The following is a 13008-nucleotide window of genomic DNA, read 5'->3' as shown; positions in this document are numbered from 1 at the left end:
CTTCCAGTGGAAATGCAGATCAGCATTAGAGGGAAACCAGCCAAGCCATCCTGCCTGCGGGTGCCCGTCCCTCCTCGCTGCCCAGCCCGCAGCACGCCCCATTGTCCGCGCCGCATCAGCCGCTGCCACCCGCGAGGAGCTCCGGGCATCCAACAAAACTGGCACGGCCTAAGAGAGCCCGGAGGAGGCGAGGAGACAAACGAGAGGAGAAATCAACCCCTCCGAACAAACAATGCGGCTCTCGGATCAAGCAGGGATCGTCCCCGCTGCTGCAGGGCTCGGGGGGAAAGGGAGTGCGGAGGAATGCGGGCAGCGGGGGTCCGGGCAGACGGGGAAATTCGTGATTGGGACAGGGGAGAGGGGATTGCAAAGCCCGTGGCCTTTTCAGAGGCTTGGGGCTCCACTTTGGCTGTGCCACCTGGGGATTTAACCCCTGGGCTGGGAACAGTCAGGGATTTGGGGAGTCAAGGGAAGAGTTTGGGGGTGCAGAGGGAGATAAACCATCCAATGAGGCTGATTTTATGGACATTTAATCCCTGGGGCTGACAACAATCCGGGAGTCAAGGGAAGAATTTTGGGGTGGAGAGGGAGACAAATCCAATCAGGCTGATTTTATTGAGATTTAACCTCCGGAGCTGGGAAAAATCTGGGAATCAAGGGAAGAGTTTGGGAGGGGGGAGAGGGGATTGCAAAGCCCGTGGCCTTTTCAGAGGCTTGGGGCTCCGTTTTGGCTGTGCCACCTGGGGATTTAACCCCTGGGCTGGGAACAATCAGGGATTTGGGGAGTCAAGGGAAGAGTTTGGGGGTGCAGAGGGAGATAAATCACCCAATCAGGCTGATTTTATGGAGACTTAACCGCTGGAGCTGAGAACAATCTGGGATTTGGGGAATAAAGGGAAGAGTTTGGGGCTGCAGAGGGAGATAAATCCAATCAGTCTGATTTTATGGACATTTTAACCCCTGGGGCTGAAAAAAATCTGGGAGTCAAGGGAAGAATTTGGGGGTGCAGAGGGAGATGAATCATCCAATCAGGCTGATTTTATGGGCATTTAATCCCTGGGGTTGACAACAATCCGGGAGACAAGGGAAGAGTTTGGGGATGCAGAGGGAGATAAATCATCCAATCTGTCAGATTTTAAGGATATTTAACCCCTGGGGCTGAGAACAATATGGATGTCAAGGGAAGAATTTTGGGGTGCAGAGGGAGATAAATCCAATCAGGCTGATTTTATGGACCCCTGGAGTTGAGAACAATCTGGGAGTTAAGGGAAGAGTTTTGGGGTGCAAAGAGAGATAAAACACCCAACCGGGCTGATTATGTGGAGATTTTATCCCTGGGACTAAGAACGATCCAGGAATCAAAGGAAGAATTTGAGGGTGCAGAGGGAGATAAATCACCCAATCAGGCTGATTTTATGGATGTTCTAACCTTCCCTTCTCTTTGGTACCTGGAATTTACAGCTCCTCCAAAAAGATGCTAGGGTCTGGAGCCAAGGACACGAAACACGTGGCAGCCTCTCTGCAGCTGGGAGAGGAAGGTGGAACCAGCAGGTCCCAGCCTCCTCCGTGCCTCAGTTTCCCCTCGGAGGGAGCTGTGTCCTCATCTCAATGCCTCAGCAGCTGAATGTGACCGTGTTCACAGGGGTCCAAGGATGAGGGAAGAGATGAGGATCTGACTCCATGTTTCAGAAGGCTTGAGTTATTATTTTATTATATATATTATATTAAAACTATACTGAAAGAATAGAAGAAAGGATTTCATCAGAAGGCTGGCTAAGAATAGAAAAAGAAAGAATGATAACAAAGGTTTGTGGCTCAAAGAGTCTAAGCCAGCTGACTGTGATTGGCCATTAATTAGAAACAACCACATGAGACCAATCACAGATGCACCTGTTGCATTCCACAGCAGCAGATAATAATCGTTTACATTTTGTTCTTGAGGCCTCTCAGCTTCTCAGGAGAAAAAATCCTAAGGAAAGGATTTTTCATAGAAGACGTCTGTGACAGCTGAAGCTTTGGCTTTGCACCGTGCACAGGGTGGGAATAGGGGCTGGGAATACAGGAGAATGTGGGGGTCCTGCTTGGCTGGGAAGTCCTTGGGGGGATAAATCAGCAAAATAGAAGAATAAGAGGAGCTGGGAGAAAGAAGGAGGAGAGGAAGAGCGAGGAGGCGGCGGTGGGGACCAGACGGCACCGACCATCTGTGAGCGCTCTGCACCGCTCGGGCTCGCTCCAGGTCTGCTGCCACAGCTCCTCTGAGGGGCTGCAGCTGAGGGGAACCATCCCCAGCACCAGGGAACCGGGCAGGACAAGCCGCAGCCCCCGAGCAGCCCGGAGACGACGGCAGAGCCGCGTTTTGTGAGGCTGAGCTGTGTAGGGCTTGGAACTTGTGGGTTATTGCAAAGGGCCTCAGTGCAGGGCCCTGCTGGGAGCTGCCAGGCCCAAAAGAGGGAGAGAGAGGTGAAGAGAGAGGTAAAGAGGATGAGAGAACGACGTTCCTGTTACAATACAATAAATCTTCTTCTGGTCTTGGAAATTGTGGTTTCTTGCAAAGGGCCTGGGTGCAGGGCCCTGCCGGGAGCTGCCACCCACAGCTCAGAGCAGGCCCCAGAGAGGAGAGAGAAGTAAAGAGGTCGAGAAAGAGAGGATGAGAGGATAAGAGAGTAAGAGAGCGAGGGTCCTGTTACAATACAACAAATCTTCTTCTGATCTTGGAACTTGTGGGTTATTGCAAAGGGCCTGGGTGCAGGGCCCTGCTGGGAGCTGCCAGCCACAGCTGGGGCAGGACTGAGAGAAGGCAAGAGCATGGTAGAGAGGATGAGGGAGTAAAAGAGAGGATAAAAGAGTAAGAGAGTGAGGTTCCCGTTACAATACCATAAATCTTCTTCTGTGTTGAATATTCTAATTCTCACTAACCAATCTAGTACAAGATACAAATCCTACAGCATTTCCATACAGCCTATAAGAATCATTACATTACCACACTGTGTTACATTTTAAACCCTAAAAACTCCTCTTTGGGCCCCTTCTGCCAAGCTGTAGGGTCTGCTCTGACCCTTGGGCCTGTCTGCAAGCAGAGGGTGTTGTTCCATCAAAAGGGGATCACCTTCAGCTGGCCACACCATTGTTTTCCAGTTGTTCAGTAACTGAGGTATCTCAGAGCTTGCTTTCATTTCAATCTTGCTTATCATTTCTATATTCTCAAAATCTTTTGACAATCATATTTATAAGGCTTTCCTGCCTCGTCTTCCCCAGCAGAGCTGGAGAGCAGCATCTGCCAGGGATGGCTCTGACACCAAACCAGGGCCAGGGAACCTCCAGCAGGAGAGCCACGCTGGAGCAGGGGAAGGAAAAGCTGCTGGGAGCAGCTGCAGAGGCTTCACAGAACCAGGCAGATGCCTGAGCCCTTACAGCTTTTTAAGGATGCCTCAATTGGAGTGCTCAGAGTGCACCTGAGGCTGCTGAGCTCTGCTCCAGGCTATAAATACCCCTCTGCTCCCCACAGCAACTTCTTGGCATCCCAAACACCTCCCTTGTGCTCTCCATTGCTGCCCTCACACCTGTGAACCCCCCCAAAACCCTCACCCAGAATCCCCATTCCTGTAGCACTGCTTTCCCCACACCCCAAAATCACCTTTGTCAATGGGCAGGAGCAGGAATGAAAATCAAAATGTAAAATAAAATAAATTTTTAATCATAAAATAAAATGAAAATAAAAAATAAAAATTAAAAAATAAAATAAAAATAGAATAAAAATAAACAATAAACATAAATAAAATAAAAAAATAAAATAAATATAAAAATAAAAAAATAAAATAAAAATAAAATAAAAATAAAATTAAAATAAAATAAAAATAAAATAAAAATAAAAATTTGGGCATCCCTCTTGAGTGTGAGATCTCCCACTGGGGGACCCCCCCTGCCAGGCAGCACCACTCTGGGTGGGTTTGGGGGTCCCCCTCATCACAAGGGCTGCAGCCCATGAGGTGTTTTTGTTTTCCCTGCCATAACACAAACAATAACAACAAGCCACCGTTATCCCCACAGCCCTTTCCCCCTTTGTTGGGGTTGAGGGGAGCCCTAGCTGTTAATTATTCCTTGCTGTTAATTATTCCCTCACCACATGTGCAGCATGGATGGACCCAGACCGTGCAGCATCCCCTCTCCAGGGGCTGCTGTTGGTTCACAGCTGGGCACCACCTGCCCTTTAGGGGCTCCCCAGGACCCCCCCAACCCTTCCTGGGCTGGATGGAGCTGCCAAGAACCACCATGGATCCCATTAACCAGGGCCTGTTAATTGCTGTTCACAGCAGGGACGGTCCTGGGAGGGAAATGCAGAGACAATGCTGCAGCCACGTGTCCCCACACAGCAGGAAAAGGCAGCAGGAGCTGTGGTTCCAGCTCCTGGCACTCCTGGGGGTTTGCAGGGTGGCCCCACAAGGGATTCCAGTGCTCCACGCTGGGAATATTGAGCTGTGTGCTGCCCTGTCACAGGGGACACTTTATATCCTACAGAACTTGTGGGGTTGGGATGCAGAGGGGCAAAGGAAGCTGTTCTCACCATGCCAGAGGGCAGCAGGGATCTGGTTGGGAAGCTCAGGGTTTGCACAAGCAGCAGAAGTGCCCATCCCTCCCTGCAGTGTTTACAAACAGGATCAGAGCTGCCAGCAGAACAAACATGCCGTGCCTGGGGTTTAAATTCCCTCCTTAGGGAAGGCTGGTGCTGAAACCCAGAGCTGCAGAGAGCTGCACTCACCCAGTGCTGGGTGTGAGGAGCTGCTTGGGCCTGGTCAGTGCTGTCTCTGCTTGTTAATCCCCATGGGGAAAATGATCCCAGCAAAGCCAAAAGATGGGGATGGACCTGTGGGCATCAGTGGAGGTAAGAGTCCAAGGGCAGTGAAGAGGATGTGTGTCGCAGATATCTTTTATGGAAAATCCTTTCCTTAGGATTTTTCCTCCTGAGAAGCTGGGAGGCCTCAGGAACAAAATGTAAACATTGATTATCTGCTGCTGTGGAATGCAACAGGTGCATCTGTGATTGGTCTCATGGGGTTGTTTGTAATTAATGGCCAATCACAGTCAGCTGGCTTGGACAGACAGCCGAGCCACAAACCTTTGTTATCATTCTTTCTTTTTCTATTCTTAGCTGGCCTTCTGATGAAATCCTTTCTTCTATTCTTTTAGTACAGTTTTAATGTAATATATATCATAAAATAATAAATCAAGCCTTCTGAAACATGGAGTCAGATCCTCATCTCTTCCCTCATCCAAGAACCCCTGTGAACGCCGTCACAGATGTGGAGGTGAATAAGTGCCCTGTGTTTTGAAGACCAAAATAAAAACCTGCCTGAAGGATTTCCAGGCACAACTGGGAAAATACAATGTCATAGTTTGACATGAAAAGAATTTAAAGAAGTAAATTCTTTAAAGTGATTCTTTAAACTAAAACCACCATATACATCAAAAGAGGTCACTCAGCCAGCAGCTCAGTACAACCAGCTGAGAGCACCAACAGGAAAAAGCTGCAGGTGAAAATTGGATCCTTAATCTTGGACCAAATTCTGCTCCCAGCTCTCCCCTCCCCACCTCATCCTGCCCCTTGGAACTTCAGGTTCCTTTTTCCAGCATCCCAGGAAGGTTTATCCAAGGTGGGTCACAGGGAGGGGACAGGCTGGGGACGTCCCTCCACAAGCACACGAGCTCATGGGAGATGTGTCTGAGCTGAACAGGGGATCCTACCCGTGATGAACTTCTGGCATACATGGGGCTGGAATGGACTGGTGCTCCCAAGGGAGCCACCAGAGCCGGGATAAACCTGAGGATTGGACACCTGAGCACTGAAAGGGTGATGAGGAAAGCAGAGAGCACCTCTGCCTGATGTGCCTCAGGGCCACCGAGGGATCTCAGGCAGATCCAGCCCAGGACAGCGACCCAGCCCCGCTTCCCAACTCCTTTCCCTGCCTAATTACCTCTCCCAATTACACCATCAGCATATGCAAAGGGAATTACAGATGGGAGGTGCATCAGCATCGTCCTCACATAGTGATTTCCATGGGAAACTGAGGAATCAAACAGCACAAAAAATATATCGCCTGCAAAAACCAGGGAGCAAAAAATTAAATCATCTGCAAAAACCAGGGAGCAAAAACCAAATCACCTGCAGAAACCAGGGAGCAGGGCAGCACTCCAGCCCTGCACACACCTTTGCACTGCTGTGGGCTGGATAAATCAGGGATACAGCAGCCTCGGAACAGTCTGGGATTGCGGTGGATGAGTTATGTTAATGCACACGAATCCTCTGCCCTGCTCCTTCCTTCTCCTCCAGCACAGAGCTGGGATTTGTGGCCTTTTCCTTCTTTCTAATCGCCCGCAGGGAGGCATTAATGGGCAGCTGGAAGGAGAAATTGCAGGGCTGGGCAGCTGCTGGCAGTTTAGGATTGCAACGTGTTAATTATGTTAAAGGCACTAAATAATTTAACTGTGTTAATGAGAGAGGGAGGAATGCTCTGGATGTCCGAGGCTGTCCTGGTTTGAAAATGAAGTGAGTTTTTTGAAGAATATATTTTCATGGGGGCACTGGCATTGCACCAGCATCAAAGCATGACAGAGGTGCAGGAGGAAATAAGATGAGATATATAAAAAATATATTATATTATATTATATTATATTATATTATATTATATTATATTATATTATATTATATTATATTATATTATATTATATTATATTATATTATATATCATATCATATCATATCATATCATATCATATCATATCATATCATATTATATTATATTATATTCAGCCAAAGCTTCACAGACACCTCGTTCCCCACAATTCCTTTGGAAAAAAAACCCCAGTTTTTAAGATGGAACAGCCCGGTTTGGAGATGTTCGGGTTGTGTTTGCAGGGAAGGAATCAACACGAAAAGGAAAAACCTCTTTTCCTAGGGAAGGACGGTTCCGCTCTCCCCTCCATCCTTTCGGGAGGAGCCGGGAGGACCCAGCGGGGCTGGTGCCACCCCTGTGGCGGTTGCCGTTGTCACTAGATGGCAGTGGAGCATCTCGGTGGGGCTCGGGGCTGTCCCAGCCTTGCAGACCCTCCGAGCCTGTCCCATCCCAGCCTGGGGCTGCTCCCGAGGGGATCCCGGCACCCCCGAGCGCTCTGCATACAGCCCGTTTTCTGGCTGAGATGTATTTGGGTGGAAAACAGAAAATTTTGGCTGCTGGGGCAGGATTTGTCCTGCAGCGGGCTCGGTTCTGGGCTGACATCCCTGCCCAGTCTGGGATCTGTCGGGCGGCAGCACGGGCGGGATGCAGATCCCAAATCCTCCTCTCTATCCCTACAAATAACCCTGTCAGACTGTCGGGATCTTTAGCTGGTCACAGTGACCCCGAGAAAAGTTGGAAAGTCTCTTTTCCCAGCCTGGTGCTTGAAGAAGGAGTCAGAGCTCTTCAGTTCTCCTTCTCAAGGTTGTTTATTGTATCTTATCCATAAAATTCTTTCTCCTGTCCAGCCGAGTTCCATCCAGCAGGACAGTTCCAGGCACTCTGCCTGCCCCCAGGGCAGTGTTATGTCTTTATACTAAAAACTACCTGTACAATATTTACAATTACTTCCCAATACCTATCACCTGTGTTAGACAGTGAGCTTCTACTCTAAACCAATCTGTGAGTGCCAACATCACAGCAGAAGATGGAGGCCAAGAAGAAGAAGGAGAAAGGCAGGACATGCCCAGATCCCTCCATCTTGCCTCCTGAACCCCCATTCTAAAAACCCAAAATCTACTTTTTCACCCCGTGATAAATTCACTATCATTCTACTTAAACTGCCATGGCTTATAATTCTTCATGTAAGGTTGGTAATTGTTTTTTTCCAAGAGCTAAATCAAAGGCACAGGGGTCTGGGGCTCTGTGCCGAGGTCTCTGATTCCCCTGACAGGGTCTCAAGCCCTCCAGGGCAGCCCAGAGGGATTTCCTGGGTTCCCACATCAGATCCTGTCAGACCCCAGCTGTCCCCTCAGAATGGGGACAGCACCAAGAGCGGGGACCCCATGTGCTCCAAGCCATAAAGGGGAGAGGCAAGACAAACCCTGGAGCTCCCATGGAATAAATCCCAGCTCTTTAACCAGGGCACAATCACACGGGAACGACCTCCCCAAGGCAGCTAAACTGAGTTTGCAGCAGAGCAGGGGATCCCAGCACTCCCAAACAAGGAATTCCCCAGGAAAATCAGATTAGTTCAATCGCTGCAGTGGCTGGCACGGAGATGAGCCAATCTAGAAACCAGCTCCATTAAATTACTGTAATTTCTGGGTGTGCATCAGTTCTGGATTTACAGACCTCCCAGCAGGGCACTGTCCAGAGAGGTCTGGTTTTCCTACCTCAGGACCTTCCCTCTGCCCTCCAGGACCAGCAGTCCTGGAGCTGAATCAATTCCTGCCTGGGAAAGAGACCGCAAAACCTGGAGATGGTTTCACCCCAGTGAGGTCAGGTCTGGGATGTGCAGCTGAAAGCTGAAATTCCTACTCAGAATTCACAGGGATACCTGAAAAGGGAGAAATCCACCCCAAATTCAAGACTAACTGGGAGGACAAAGTCCCCAGAGCCAGCAGAGCAGAGGGATGACAGCACACCTGCGTGTGAGAAAAGAGGGCAATAAATAAGCTGGAATTACCCAGGTCCTTGCTGGGCAGAGAGCATTGCTGCAGGGCTGCTGTGATAAGGGACATACCCTCCAGCCCAGTAAAACCAGCATCCCACAGTCCCTTCATCAGGCCAGACCCACAACCTGCCCAAGAGGTGCCCCCAGACCAGCTTGGGAGAGAGATTTTGGGGTTTACCTCCTCCTTTTGGACGCAGGACAGACCCCAAATGAAGGGAGCAGAGAGAGGGAACAGCCCTGACACCTTCCCAGGCAGCAGGTGGGACCCACGAGGCCCTGGGACTCAGCAACCACAGCAAAGCCTAAAAAAGAGATGATATTAATTCCCAATGAGCACCCTGATATTTTTGGGGTGCTTCAGTGGGTGCACCTGGAAGCTTTTAACCCTCAGAACGCAGCACTGCCAGCACAGATCAGGGGGATGAAGCCCAGCACAACCCCAGTGAGAGGCACTAAGACCCCATCCACCCTCCAAAGGGTTTTTTTTTGCAGTGGGAAGGAGGGAAAGCAGAGAGATCTGCTCATTCTCAGCCAGACTTCCACATCCCCCAGGAGCTGTGCTCCTGACACCGGGGCATCAGGTTTCCATGGCTGAGCATCAGCCTCTTATCACCAGGAGCTGCAGGAAATTGGGGCTGATGGGAGGCCCTGGAGGCCAGGATGGGGCTGGGAGGTTGGATCAGCAGCTGCCAGGACAGTCACAGAGCCCAGGTCCCCCTCAGCTCACCTACCTGGGGTGCACTCTAGGGGGGGAATTTTGGGGGTTACCCCAGTGATTGCTTGTTTGGGGAGGGCACAGCTCTCACCTCCTGCCTTCTGCCATCGGCACACAGGGGCTGGGAGGGGTACATGGATTGGGGGAGTGGGGAGAGCATGAGCTTCTGCTAGGCTGTGGAGCCATGGCAGGGAGAAATCCTCATCCTCACCCTCTTCCACAGGCTGCTGTGACAGGACACAGAAGAAAAGATGTTTGTAGGAGCGTCCAAGACAAGAACCCCCAAAGTCACAACCCTGTGTCCTGTTACCCCCAACCTCTGCCCTGAGCTAAGAGCCAAGCAGGAGGATCAGCAATTTCTCAGGAGCCAGGGATGGCAGAGCCTCAGGATGGGGCTGAGACTCAGAATGGGGTTGAACCCCCTCTCTTGGGGTGTCCCCAGCCCACCCAGCTCCTCCAGACAGAGCTGCTCCCCGCCAGGTCTTTCTGCTCCATATTTATTAAAATCACAAACAGGGGCTCTGCCTCCAGGTGCCCTCCCACATTCCTGTTCCATTCCATGTTCCTCCATGCTCCCACATTCCATTTTTCCCTTCAGCCTTGTAAAAAAGCAGCACCCCAAAGGCAGCTGTTGGGTGAAGAGCAGTGTCTGGGTTTGGAAAGCCAGGTGTGTGCTAAGGGAGGCAAGAGCCTCCCCTGAAACGGAGAATGGAAACCCTCCCTACCCCTCTGAATTGCTATAAATTTGAAATTAAGGGGCTCTCAGGTAAAAATATGGGAGCAGGAAATAACAGTTCTTTAATAGGGAAGAAAATAAAAATATAAGATAAAATAAACAATGCAGGAAACCAAAACAACACTGACAGAGTCAGAGCACAACCTGACACCCTGTGGGTCAGGGTGCTGGCAGCAGTCCCATTGGAATTGTGGCTCAGCCCTCCTGCAGTGTCAGGGCTGGTTCTGCTGGAGCAGGGATCCTGGAGAAAGGTGCAGTCTCTGCCTCTGAAGATGCAGGGGAAGAAGAGGCAGCTGCTGTTCCTCTGGGCAATCCAGTGCAGAAGCTGTGCTGGTGTTCCAGAATCTCCAGATTCTATCCGGGTAGGAATGCTTGGCTCCTCCCTCTGGGCTCCCATCTCCCAATGGGATGCTGTAGTTCTTATCAGCCATGCAGTGACATTCAATAGCTGTTATCAGCAATGTCTCCTCCCGAGGGAGGAGTGATTGTGGTCACTCAGAGAGAGATAAGGCAAACTGCCCACTTGACAAAGGTAATCTGCCATACAGATGGTAACAGAATACACCTTGCCTTGCAATCTGGAACAAGCAGAGAGACAGGCTTGGGGATGGTCCCCCATGGGAACAGGGGGCTGCAGCTCATGGAGCCCCAGCAGGGTGGGGTGTCCCAGCAGGATGATGGATCTCACCACACCTGACTCCAGGTGAATTATTTTTCCTGTAGCAAATGCTCTCCCTCCCACCCAATGAGGGAAAATGCCCCTTTTAGGGATGGATGGAACCTCACTCCTTCCTGGGAAGCATCTGAGCAGCTGTGAGCTGCTGTGCCCTTGCCCAGAGGTGGTTGTTTTCCTGGGGAAAAGTGAATTGATGGATCCAGGCTGGGCTGAGAGGCAGCGCTGCCAGAATCAGTGTGTGGATCTCAGCCTGGGAGACCAGGCAGCCTCCACAGGATCAGTGAATGCTGGTGTGGAGCCTCCTCTGAATTAAAGGATTAATGAAATTACTGTGAGCTGGAGGGACACAGAGCCATCCTCGCACCTTCCTCCTCAGGAAAGCATTGCCAGGGGATGCTCTGAGGGACAGGAGTGTGGAGATGCTCCAAAATCCCCTCCTGAGCATCCCCTCCTGCTGGGCAGTGCTGGAGGGATGGAGAGCAAAACAAAGATGCTGCAGCAACCTTCTCACTGCTGCTGCCTGCCAGGATCTTTAGCTTGTCACAGTGACCCCAAGAAAAGTTGGAAAGTCTCTTTTCCCAGCCTGGTGCTTGAAGAAGGAGTCAGGGCTCTTCATTTCTCGGTCTCAAGGTTGTTTATTGTTCCTTATCTATAAAAATTTTTCTCCTGCCCTGCCGAGGTCCATCCAGCAGGACAGTTCCAGGCACTCTGCCTGCCCCCAGGGTGGTGTTATGCCTTTATACTAAAAACAAGGTGTACAATATTTACAATTACTTCCCAATACCTATCACCTGTGTTAGACAGTGAGCTTCTACTCTAAACCAATCTAAAAGTGCCAACATCACAGCAGAAGATGGAGGCCAAGAAGAAGAAGAAGAAAGGCAGGACATGCCCAGTTCCCTCCATCTTGCACCATGAACCCCCATACCAAAAACCCCAAAATCTACTTTTCCACCCCGTGATAACTTCACTAATATTCTATTTAAATTGTTGTGCCTTGCTGGTCTTCATACAAGGTTGGTAATTTGCTCCACGGTCATAATCAAACCCACAGGTGTTTTGGGCTCTGAGCCCCTGGCAGGGTCTGGGCTGCTCAGGACAGCCAGAGGGATGTCCTGGGTCCTGCCAGCTGCCAGTGAACCCTCCTGGGGCAGCTCCATCCCCTTGGCAGGGCTGGGAGGATGGGCTGACCCTTCCCAGCCCCTCGGGGATCCTGGGCATAGACAGGGATGCTCTGCTGCCCTAACAGCCGTGACTCCTCCTGCGGAAAGGGGAAAAGCCTCGCTGAGATCATGGGGCAAGGTTATGGGATTTAGTTCCCCACCACGAGCTGAGGGGAAGGGGCAGAGCCTGGGAGCCATTAAAGCCCATCCCAGCAGGCACACGGGGCCCCAGGAGCAGGGGGGGGGGGACTCTGGTTCCTCCTCCCAAAATAAGGGTCAGGAGAAAAGCCCAGGGGCAGGGGAGGATGGGGCCAGGCAGAGGTGTTGAAGGAGGATTGTTGGTGCAGGTCAGGTCCTGCTCATGGAGCAATTCCACCACCTGGGAGATGTGCTGGGATCTGTTACCCAATTTAGCAGTGTCAGACCCAAATTTGGTGCTCCCTAAAGGCTAAAATTTTATATCTGTGCTCTGAGATCCTCTGTCCCAATGGAAACACCTCTTACAGAGCCCCCCACTCCGCAGGATCCCCCAGGAGCCCAAACCCAGGGTCCTGTGTCCCTCCCAATGCCCAGCACCAGGGGCTCCATCCCCAGCTCCCTCCCACACGTGGGGCCCTGTTCCAGCTCCTCCCTCAGCTTTTGGGGGCTGCACAGCCCAGCTGGAGTGGGGAACCCCTGCTGAAGATGCTCAGAAGGAGCAGCAACAAAAAAGAAAAACACAAATCAAATTTTCACCCAGAATGGCCCATCCTGCCCATTTCCCAAGAGGAATGTAGTGCCCAGACCACAGAGTAATTTTTTTACCCAGACCCACCTCTCTAAAACACTCATTTCCCCCCAAATTACCTGAGTTGATGACTTTCCAACAGGCTTCACATCCTGGATCTGGGTTCTCTGAGTGACCCCTCCGGGAGCATCCTGCAGGTGTAGGATTGGCTGCTGAGTCCTCACCCCCAGATCCAGGAGGTTTTCACCCTGGTTCCATGCAGGAAGGGCTGCTCCTGGCTCTTTCTCCCTCCCCAATCACTCTGGGCACTGGGGTTTAATGGGAAAAT

The sequence above is a fragment of the Melospiza georgiana genome, chromosome 23 (assembly GCF_028018845.1).
Source record: "Melospiza georgiana isolate bMelGeo1 chromosome 23, bMelGeo1.pri, whole genome shotgun sequence".
Taxonomy (NCBI): domain Eukaryota; kingdom Metazoa; phylum Chordata; class Aves; order Passeriformes; family Passerellidae; genus Melospiza; species Melospiza georgiana.
The sequence above is the reverse complement of the archived record's forward strand: the minus strand, read 5'-3'. Positions refer to the sequence as shown.